We start from the raw sequence: 10,564 nt of genomic DNA, 5'->3' as shown, positions 1-10,564 counted from the left end.
CGATCAGGTAAGTTCCTCAAGCACAGCAGAAGTGAATCAGTGCATTCTTGCATTTATATAGCACCTTTAATGTAGTAAAACATCCCAAGGCGCTTCACAGGAGCGATTATCAAACAAAGTTCAACACCGAGTCACATAAGGAGCTATTAGGACAGGTGAACAAAAACTGGGTCAAAGAGGTGGGGTTTAAGAAGCGTCATCAAGGAGAGAGAGGTAGCGAGGCGGGGAGGTCTAGGAAAAGAATTCCAGAGCTTGGGGCCCAGGCAGCTGAAAGCACGGCCGCCAATGGTGGAGCGATTATAATCGGGGATGCGCAAGAGGCCAGAATTAGAGGAGCGCAGAGATTGTGCAGGGCTGCAGGAGGTTACACAGATAGGGAGGGGTGAGGCCATGGAGGGATTGAAAACAAGGATAAAAGTTTTTAAATTGAGGCACTGCCGGACCGGGAGCCAATGTAGGTCAGTGAGCACAGGGGGTGGTGGGTGAACGGGACTGGGTGTGAGTTAGGACACGGGGCAGTGAGCACAGGGGGTGGTGGGTGAACGGGACTGGGTGTGAGTTAGGACACGGGGCAGTGAGCACAGGGGGTGATGGGTGAACAGGACTTGGTGCGAGTTAGGACACGGGGCAGGGAGCACAGGGGTGGTGGGTGAACGGGACTCGTTGTGAGTTAGGACACGGGGCAGTGAGCACAGGGGGCGATGGGTGAACGGGACTGGGTGTGAGTTAGGACACGGGGCAGTGAGCACAGCGGGTGATGGGTGAACGGGACTGGGTGTGAGTTAGGACACGGGGCAGTGAGCACAGGGGGTGATGGGTGAACGGGACTGGGTGTGAGTTAGGACACGGGGCAGTGAGCACAGGGGGTGATGGGTGAACGGGACTCGGTGCGAGTAAGGACACGGGGCAGTGAGCACAGGGGGTGATGGGTGAACGGGACTGGGTGTGAGTTAGGACACGGGGTAGTGAGCACAGGGGGTGATGGGTGAACGGGACTGGGTGTGAGTTAGGACACGGGGCAGTGAGCACAGGGGGTGATGGGTGAACGGGACTGGGTGTGAGTTAGGACACGGGGTAGTGAGCACAGGGGGTGATGGGTGAACGGGACTGGGTGTGAGTTAGGACACGGGGCAGTGAGCACAGGGGGTGATGGGTGAACGGGACTGGGTGTGAGTTAGGACACGGGGCAGTGAGCACAGGGGGTGATGGGTGAACGGGACTGGGTGTGAGTTAGGACACGGGGCAGGGAGCACAGGGGGTGATGGGTGAATGGGACTCGGTGCGAGTTAGGACACGGGGCAGTGAGCGGGACTGGGTGTGAGTTAGGAGACAGGGCAGTGAGCACAGGGGTGATGTGTGAACGGGACTGGGTGTGAGTTAGGACACGGGGCAGTGAGCGGGACTGGGTGTGAGTTAGCACACGGGGCAGTGAGCACAGGGGGTGATGGGTGAACGGGACTGGGTGTGAGTTAGGACACGGGGCAGGGAGCACAGGGGGTGATGGGTGAATGGGACTCGGTGCGAGTTAGGACACGGGGCAGTGAGCGGGACTGGGTGTGAGTTAGGAGACAGGGCAGTGAGCACAGGGGTGATGTGTGAACGGGACTGGGTGTGAGTTAGGACACGGGGCAGTGAGCGGGACTGGGTGTGAGTTAGCACACGGGGCAGTGAGCACAGGGGGTGATGGGTGAACGGGACTGGGTGTGAGTTAGGACACGGGGCAGGGAGCACAGGGGGTGATGGGTGAATGGGACTCGGTGCGAGTTAGGACACGGGGCAGTGAGCGGGACTGGGTGTGAGTTAGGACACTGGGCAGTGAGTCATAGAGTCAGAGAGTTTTACAGCACAGAATGAGGCCCTTCGGCCCATCGTGTCCGTGCCGCCCATCCACCCCTGTCCTGTCTAATCCCATTTTCCAGCACTTGGTCCATAGCCTTGTATGCAATGGCATTTCAAGTGCTCATCCAAATGCTTCTTGAATGTTGTGAGGGTTCCTGCGTCTACCACGCTTTCAGGCAGTGAGTTCCAGATACCAACCACCCTCTGGGTGAAAAAGTTCCTCCTCAAATCCCCTCTAAATCTCCTGCCCCTTACCCTGAATCTATGCCCCCTTGTTATTGACCCCCCTACTAAGGGGAAAAGTTCCTCTTTATCTACCCTATCTATGCCCCTCATCATTTTGTACACCTCAATCAGGTCCCCCCTCAGCCTTCTTTGCTCCAAGGAAAACAACCCCAGCCTGTTTAGTCTTTCTTCATAGCTGAGGCGCTCCATCCCAGGTAACATCCTGGTGAATCTTCTCTGCACCCTCTCCAAAGCAATCACATCCTTCCTATAGTGAGGCGACCAGAACTGCACACAGTACTCCAGCTGTGGCCTCACCAGCGTTTTGTACAGCTCCATCATAACCTCCCTGCTCTTATATTCTATGCCTCGGCTAATGAAGGCAAGTATCCCATATGCCTTTTTAACCACCTTATCTACCTGTTCCGCTGCCTTCAGAGATCTATGTACATGTACACCAAGGTCCCTCTGACCCTCTGTACTTCCGAGGGTCCTACCACTCATTGTGTATTCCCTTGCCTTATTTGTCCGTCCAAAATGCATCACCTCGCACTTTTCAGGGTTAAATTCCATTTGCCACTTTTCCGCCCATCTGACCAACCCGTTTATATCGTCCTGTAGCCGGAGGCTTTCCTCCTCGCAATTTACCACCCCACCAATTTTCGTGTCATCTGCGAACTTACTGATCATACCTTTTACATTCTCATCCAAATCATTAATGTAGATCACAAACAGCAAGGGACCCAGCACCGATCCCTGAGGTACCCCACTGGACACAGGCTTCCAGTCACAAAAGCATCCTTCGACCATCACCCTCTGCCTCCTGCCACTCAGCCAGTTTAGGATCCAACGCGCCAAGGCACCCTGGATCCCATGGGCTCTTACCTTCTTGACCAGTCTCCTATGCGGGACTTTGTCAAAAGCTTTACTGAAGTCCATGTAAACCACATCCACAGCATTTCCCTCATCCACCCCTCTAGTCACCCCCTCGAAAAATTCAATCAGATTTGTCAGACATGATTTACCCTTGACAAAGCCATGCTGACTATCCCCGATTAATCCTTGCCTCTCCAAGTGGAGACTAATTTTGTCCCTCAGAAGTTTTTCCAATAACTTCCCTACCACAGATGTTAGGCTCACTGGCCTGTAATTCCCTGGTTTATCCCTGCTACCTTCTTGTATAGTGGTACTACATTAGCTGTTCTTGGTGCGAGTTAGGACACGGGGCAATGAGCACAGGTGTGGTGGGTGAAAGGGACTGGGTGTGAGTTTGGACACGGGGCAGTGAGCACAGGGGGTGATGGGTGAACGGGACTGGGTGTGAGTTAGGACACGGGGCAGTGAGCACAGGGGGTGATGGGTGAACGGGACTGGGTGTGAGTTAGGACACGGGGCAGTGAGCACAGGGGGTGATGGGTGAACAGGACTGGGTGTGAGTTAGGACACGGGGCAGTGAGCACAGGGGGTGATGGGTGAACGGGACTGGGTGTGAGTTAGGACACTGGGCAGTGAGCACAGGGGGTGATGGGTGAATGGGACTGGGTGCGAGTTAGGACACGGGGCAGTGAGCACAGGGGGTGATGGGTGAACGGGACTGGGTGTGAGTTAGGACACGGGGCAGTGAGCACAGGGGCTGATGGGTGAACGGGACTGGGTGTGACTTAGGACACGGGGCAGTGAGCACAGGGGGTGAGGGGGGAACAGGACTGGGTGTGAGTTAGGACACGGGGCAGTGAGCACAGGGGGTGATGGGTGAACGGGACTGGGTGTGAGTTAGGACACGGGGCAGTGAGCACAGGGGGTGATGGGTGAACGGGACTGGGTGTGAGTTAGGACACGGGGCAGTGAGCACAGGGGGTGATGGGTGAACGGGACTGGGTGTGAGTTAGGACACGGGGCAGTGAGCACAGGGGTGGTGGGTGAATGGGACTGGGTGTGAGTTAGGACACGGGGTAGTGAGCACAGGGGGTGATGGGTGAATGGGACTGGGTTTGAGTTAGGACACGGGGCAGTGAGCACAGGGGGTGATGGGTGAACGGGACTGGGTGCGAGTTAGGACACGGGGCAGTGAGCACAGGGGGTGATGGGTGAACGGGACTGGGTGTGAGTTAGGACACGGAGCAGTGAGCACAGGGGTGGTGGGTGAATGGGACTGGGTGTGAGTTAGGACACGGGGCAGTGAGCACAGGGGGTGATGGGTGAACGGGACTGGGTGTGAGTTAGGACACGGGGCAGTGAGCACGGGGTGATGGGTGAACGGGACTGGGTGTGAGTTAGGACACGGGGCAGTGAGCACAGGGGGTGATGGGTGAACGGGACTGGGTGTGAATAAGGACACGGGGCAGTGAGCAAAGGGGGTGGTGGGTGAATGGGACTGGGTGTGAGTTAGGACACGGGGCAGTGAGCACAGGGGGTGATGGGTGAACGGGACTGGGTGGGAGTTAGGACACGGGGCAGTGAGCACAGGGGGTGATGGGTGAACGGGACTGGGTGCGAGTTAGGACACGGGGCAGTGAGCACAGGGGGTGATGGGTGAACGGGACTGGGTGTGAGTTAGGACACAGGGCAGTGAGCACAGGGGGTGATGGGTGAACGAGACTGGGTGTGAGTTAGGACACGGGGCAGTGAGCACAGGGGGTGATGGGTGAACGGGACTGGGTGTGAGTTAGGACACGGGGCACTGAGCACAGGGGGTGATGGGTAAACGGGACTGGGTGTGAGTTAGGACACGGGGCAGTGAGCACAGGGGGTGATGGGTGAACGGAACTGGGTGTGAGTTAGGACACGGGGCAGTGAGCACAGGGGGTGATGGGTGAACGGGACTGAGTGTGAGTTAGGACACGGGGCAGTGAGCACAGCGGGTGATGGGCGAACGGGACTGGGTGTGAGTTCGGACACGGGGCAGTGAGCACAGGGGGTGATGGGTGAACGGGACTGGGTGTGAGTTAGGATACGGGGCAGTGAGCACAGGGGGTGATGAGTGAACGGGACTGGGTGTGAGTTAGGACACGGGGCAGTGAGCACAGGGGGTGATGGGTGAATGGGACTGGGTGTGAGTTAGGACACGGGGCAGTGAGCACAGGGGGTGATGGGTGAACGGGACTTGGTGTGAGTTAGGACACGGGGCAGTGAGCACAGGGGATGATGGGTGAACGGGACTGGGTGTCAGTTAGGACACGGGGCAGTGAGCACGGGGTGATGGGTGAACTGGACTGGGTGTGAGTTAGGACACGGGGCAGTGAGCACAGGGGGTGATGGGTGAACGGGACTGGGTGTGAGTTAGGACACGGGGCAGTGAGCACAGGGGGTGATGGGTGAACGGGACTGGGTGCGAGTTAGGACACGGGGCAGTGAGCACAGGGGGTGATGGGTGAACGGGACTGGGTGTGAGTTAGGACACGGGGCAGTGAGCACAGGGGGCGATGGGTGAACGGGACTGGGTGTCAGTTAGGGCACGGGGTGATGGGTGAACTGGACTGGGTGTGAGTTAGGACACGGGGCAGTGAGCACAGGGGGTGATGGGTGAACAGGACTGGGTGTGAGTTAGGACACGGGGCAGTGAGCACAGGGGGTGATGGGTGAACGGGACTGGGTGTGAGTTAGGACACGGAGCAGTGAGCACAGGGGGTGATGGGTGAACGGGACTTGGTGTGATTTAGGACACGGGGCAGTGAGCACAGGGGGCGATGGGTGAACGGGACTGGGTGCGAGTTAGGACACGGGGCAGTGAGCACAGGGGGCGATGGGTGAACGGGACTGGGTGTCAGTTAGGACACGGGGCAGTGAGCACGGGGTGATGGGTGAACTGGACTGGGTGTGAGTTAGGACACGGGGCAGTGAGCACAGGGGGTGATGGGTGAACAGGACTGGGTGTGAGTTAGGACACGGGGCAGTGAGCACAGGGGGTGATGGGTGAACGGGACTGGGTGTGAGTTAGGACACGGAGCAGTGAGCACAGGGGGTGATGGGTGAACGGGACTGGGTGCGAGTTAGGACACGGGGCAGTGAGCACAGGGGCTGATGGGTGAACGGGACTGGGTGCGAGTTAGGACACGGGGCAGTGAGCACAGGGGCTGATGGGTGAACGGGACCGGGTGTGAGTTAGGACACGGGGCAGTGAGCACAGGGGGTGATGGGTGAACGGGACTGGGTGCGAGTTAGGACACGGGGCAGTGAGCACAGGGGGCGATGGGTGAACGGGACTGGGTGTGAGTTAGGACACGGGGCAGTGAGCACAGGGGCTGATGGGTGAACGGGACCGGGTGTGAGTTAGGACACGGGGCAGTGAGCACAGGGGGTGATGGGTGAACGGGACTGGGTGTGAGTTAGGACACGGGGCAGTGAGCACAGGGGGTGATGGGTGAACGGGACTGGGTGTGAGTTAGGACACGGGGCAGTGAGCACAGGGGGTGAGGGGTGAACGGGAGTTGGTGTGAGTTAGGACACGGGGCAGTGAGCACGGGGTGATGGGTGAACGGGACTGGGTGTGAGTTAGGACACGGGGCAGTGAGCACAGGGGGTGATGGGTGAACGGGACTGGGTGCGAGTTAGGACACGGGGCAGTGAGCACAGGGGGTGATGGGTGAACGGGACTGGGTGCGAGTTAGGACACGGGGCAGTGAGCACAGGAGGCGATGGGTGAACGGGACTGGGTGCGAGTTAGGACACGGGGCAGTGAGCACAGGGGGTGATAAGTGAACGGGACTGGGTGCGAGTTAGGACACGGGGCAGTGAGCACAGGGGGTGATGTGTGAACGGGACTGGGTGTGAGTTAGGACACGGGGCAGTGAGCACAGGGGGTGATGGGTGAACGGGACTGGGTGTGAGTTAGGACACGGGGCAGGGAGCACAGGGGGTGATGGGTGAACGGGACTGGGTGTGAGTTAGGACACGGGGCAGTGAGCACAGGGGGCGATGGGTGAACGGGACTGGGTGTGAGTTAGGACACGGGGCAATGAGCACAGGGGGTGATGGGTGAACGGGACTGGGTGTGAGTTAGGACACGGGGCAGTGAGCACAGGGGGTGATGGGTGAACGGGACTGGGTGTGAGTTAGGACATGGGGCAGTGAGCACAGGGGGTGATGGGTGAACGGGACTGGGTGTGAGTTAGGACACGGGGCAGTGAGCACAGGGGTGGTGGGTGAACAGGACTGGGTGCGAGTTACGACACGGGGCAGTGAGCACAGGGGGTGATGGGTGAACGTGACTGGGTGTGAGTTAGGACACGGGGCAGTGAGCACAGGGGTGGTGGGTGAACAGGACTGGGTGCGAGTTACGACACGGGGCACTGAGCACAGGGGGTGATGGGTGAACGTGACTGGGTGTGAGTTAGGACACGGGGCAGGGAGCACAGGGGGTGATGGGTGAATGGGACTCGGTGCGAATTAGGACACGGGGCAGTGAGCGGGACTGGGTGTGAGTTAGGACACGGGGCAGTGAGCACAGAGGGTGATGGGTGAACAGGACTGGGTGCGAGTTAGGACACGGGGCAGTGAGCACAGGGGGTGATGGGTGAACGAGACTGGGTGTGAGTTAGGACACGGGGCAGTGAGCACAGGGGGTGATGGGTGAACGGGGCTGGGTGTGAGTTAGGACACGGGGCAGTTAGCACAGGGGGCGATGGGTGAACGGGACTGGGTGCGAGTTAGGACACGGGGCAGTGAGCACAGGGGGTGATGGGTGAACGGGACTGGGTGTGAGTTAGGATACGGGGCACTGAGCACAGGGGGTGATGGGTGAACGGGACTGGGTGTGAGTTAGGACACGGGGCAGTGAGCACAGGGGGTGATGGGTGAACGGGACTGGGTGCGAGTTAGGACACGGGGCAGTGAGCACAGGGGGTGATGGGTGAACGGGACTCGGTGCGAATTAGGACACGGGGTAGTGAGCACAGCGGGTGATGGGTGAACGGGACTGGGTGTGAGTTAGGACACGGGGCAGTGAGCACAGGGGGTGGTGGGTGAACGAGACTGGGTGTGAGTTAGGACACGGGGCAGTGAGCACAGGGGGTGATGGGTGAACGGGACTTGGTGCGAGTTGGGACACGGGGCAGTGAGCACAGGGGGTGATGGGTGAACGGGACTGGGTGCGAGTTAGGACACGGGGCAGTGAGCACAGTGGGTGATGGGTGAACGGGAATGGGTGTGAGTTAGGACACGGGGCAGTGAGCACAGGGGGTGATGGGTGAACGGGACTGGGTGTGAGTTAGGACACGGGGCAGTGAGCACAGGGGGTGATGGGTGAGCGGGACTGGGTGTGAGTTAGGACACGGGGCAGTGAGCACAGGGGATGATGGGTGAACGGGACTGGGTGTGAGTTAGGACACGGGGCAGTGAGCACAGCGGGTGATGGGTGAACGGGACTTGGTGTGAGTTAGGACACGGGGCAGTGAGCACAGGGGGTGATGGGTGAACGGGACTGGGTGCGAGTTAGGACAGGGGGCAGTGAGCACAGGGGGTGATGGGTGAACGGGACTGGGTGTGAGTTAGGACACGGGGCAGTGAGCACAGGGGGTGATGGGTGAACGGGACTGGGTGTGAGTTAGGACACGGGGCAGGGAGCACAGGGGGTGATGGGTGAACGGGACTGGGTGTGAGTTAGGACACGGGGCAGTGAGCACAGGGGGCGATGGGTGAACGGGACTGGGTGTGAGTTAGGACACGGGGCAGTGAGCACAGGGGGTGATGGGTGAACGGGACTGGGTGTGAGTTAGGACACGGGGCAGTGAGCACAGGGGGTGATGGGTGAACGGGACTGGGTGTGAGTTAGGACATGGGGCAGTGAGCACAGGGGGTGATGGGTGAACGGGACTGGGTGTGTGTTAGGACACGGGGCAGTGAGCACAGGGGTGGTGGGTGAACAGGACTGGGTGCGAGTTACGACACGGGGCAGTGAGCACAGCGGGTGATGGGTGAACGGGACTGGGTGTGAGTTAGGACACGGGGCAGTGAGCACAGGGGGTGATGGGTGAACGGGACTGGGTGTGAGTTAGGACACGGGGCAGTGAGCACAGGGGGTGATGGGTGAACAGGACTGGGTGTGAGTTAGGACACGGGGCAGTGAGCACAGGGGGTGATGGGTGAACAGGACTGGGTGTGAGTTAGGACACGGGGCAGTGAGCACAGGGGGTGATGGGTGAACGGGACTGGGTGTGAGTTGCGACACGGGGCACCGAGCACAGGGGGTGATGGGCGAACGGGACTGGGTGTCAGTTAGGACACGGGGCAGTGAGCACGGGGTGATGGGTGAACTGGACTGGGTGTGAGTTAGGACACGGGGCAGTGAGCACAGGGGGTGATGGGTGAACGGGACTGGGTGTGAGTTAGGACACGGGGCAGTGAGCACAGGGGGTGATGGGTGAACGGGACTGGGCGTGAGTTAGGACACGGGGACAGTGAGCACAGGGGGTGATGGGTGAACGGGACTGGGTGTGAGTTAGGACACGGGGCAGTGAGCACAGGGGGCGATGGGGTGAACGGGACTGGGTGTCAGTTAGGGCACGGGGTGATGGGGTGAACTGGACTGGGTGTGAGTTAGGACACGGGGCAGTGAGCACAGGGGGTGATGGGTGAACAGGACTGGGTGTGAGTTAGGACACGGGGCAGTGAGCACAGGGGGTGATGGGTGAACGGGACTGGGTGTGAGTTAGGACACGGAGCAGTGAGCACAGGGGGTGATGGGTGAACGGGACTTGGTGTGATTTAGGACACGGGGCAGTGAGCACAGGGGGCGATGGGTGAACGGGACTGGGTGCGAGTTAGGACACGGGGCAGTGAGCACAGGGGGCGATGGGTGAACGGGACTGGGTGTCAGTTAGGACACGGGGCAGTGAGCACGGGGTGATGGGTGAACTGGACTGGGTGTGAGTTAGGACACGGGGCAGTGAGCACAGGGGGTGATGGGTGAACAGGACTGGGTGTGAGTTAGGACACGGGGCAGTGAGCACAGGGGGTGATGGGTGAACGGGACTGGGTGTGAGTTAGGACACGGAGCAGTGAGCACAGGGGGTGATGGGTGAACGGGACTGGGTGCGAGTTAGGACACGGGGCAGTGAGCACAGGGGCTGATGGGTGAACGGGACTGGGTGCGAGTTAGGACACGGGGCAGTGAGCACAGGGGCTGATGGGTGAACGGGACCGGGTGTGAGTTAGGACACGGGGCAGTGAGCACAGGGGGTGATGGGTGAACGGGACTGGGTGCGAGTTAGGACACGGGGCAGTGAGCACAGGGGGCGATGGGTGAACGGGACTGGGTGTGAGTTAGGACACGGGGCAGTGAGCACAGGGGCTGATGGGTGAACGGGACCGGGTGTGAGTTAGGACACGGGGCAGTGAGCACAGGGGGTGATGGGTGAACGGGACTGGGTGTGAGTTAGGACACGGGGCAGTGAGCACAGGGGGTGATGGGTGAACGGGACTGGGTGTGAGTTAGGACACGGGGCAGTGAGCACAGGGGGTGAGGGGTGAACGGGAGTTGGTGTGAGTTAGGACACGGGGCAGT

The sequence above is a fragment of the Somniosus microcephalus genome, chromosome 12, assembly GCF_052327205.1.
Source record: "Somniosus microcephalus isolate GS21.2 chromosome 12, FLI_Smic_1.0, whole genome shotgun sequence".
NCBI classification, from domain to species: Eukaryota; Metazoa; Chordata; class Chondrichthyes; order Squaliformes; family Somniosidae; genus Somniosus; species Somniosus microcephalus.
This window is presented reverse-complemented; position numbering follows the sequence as displayed.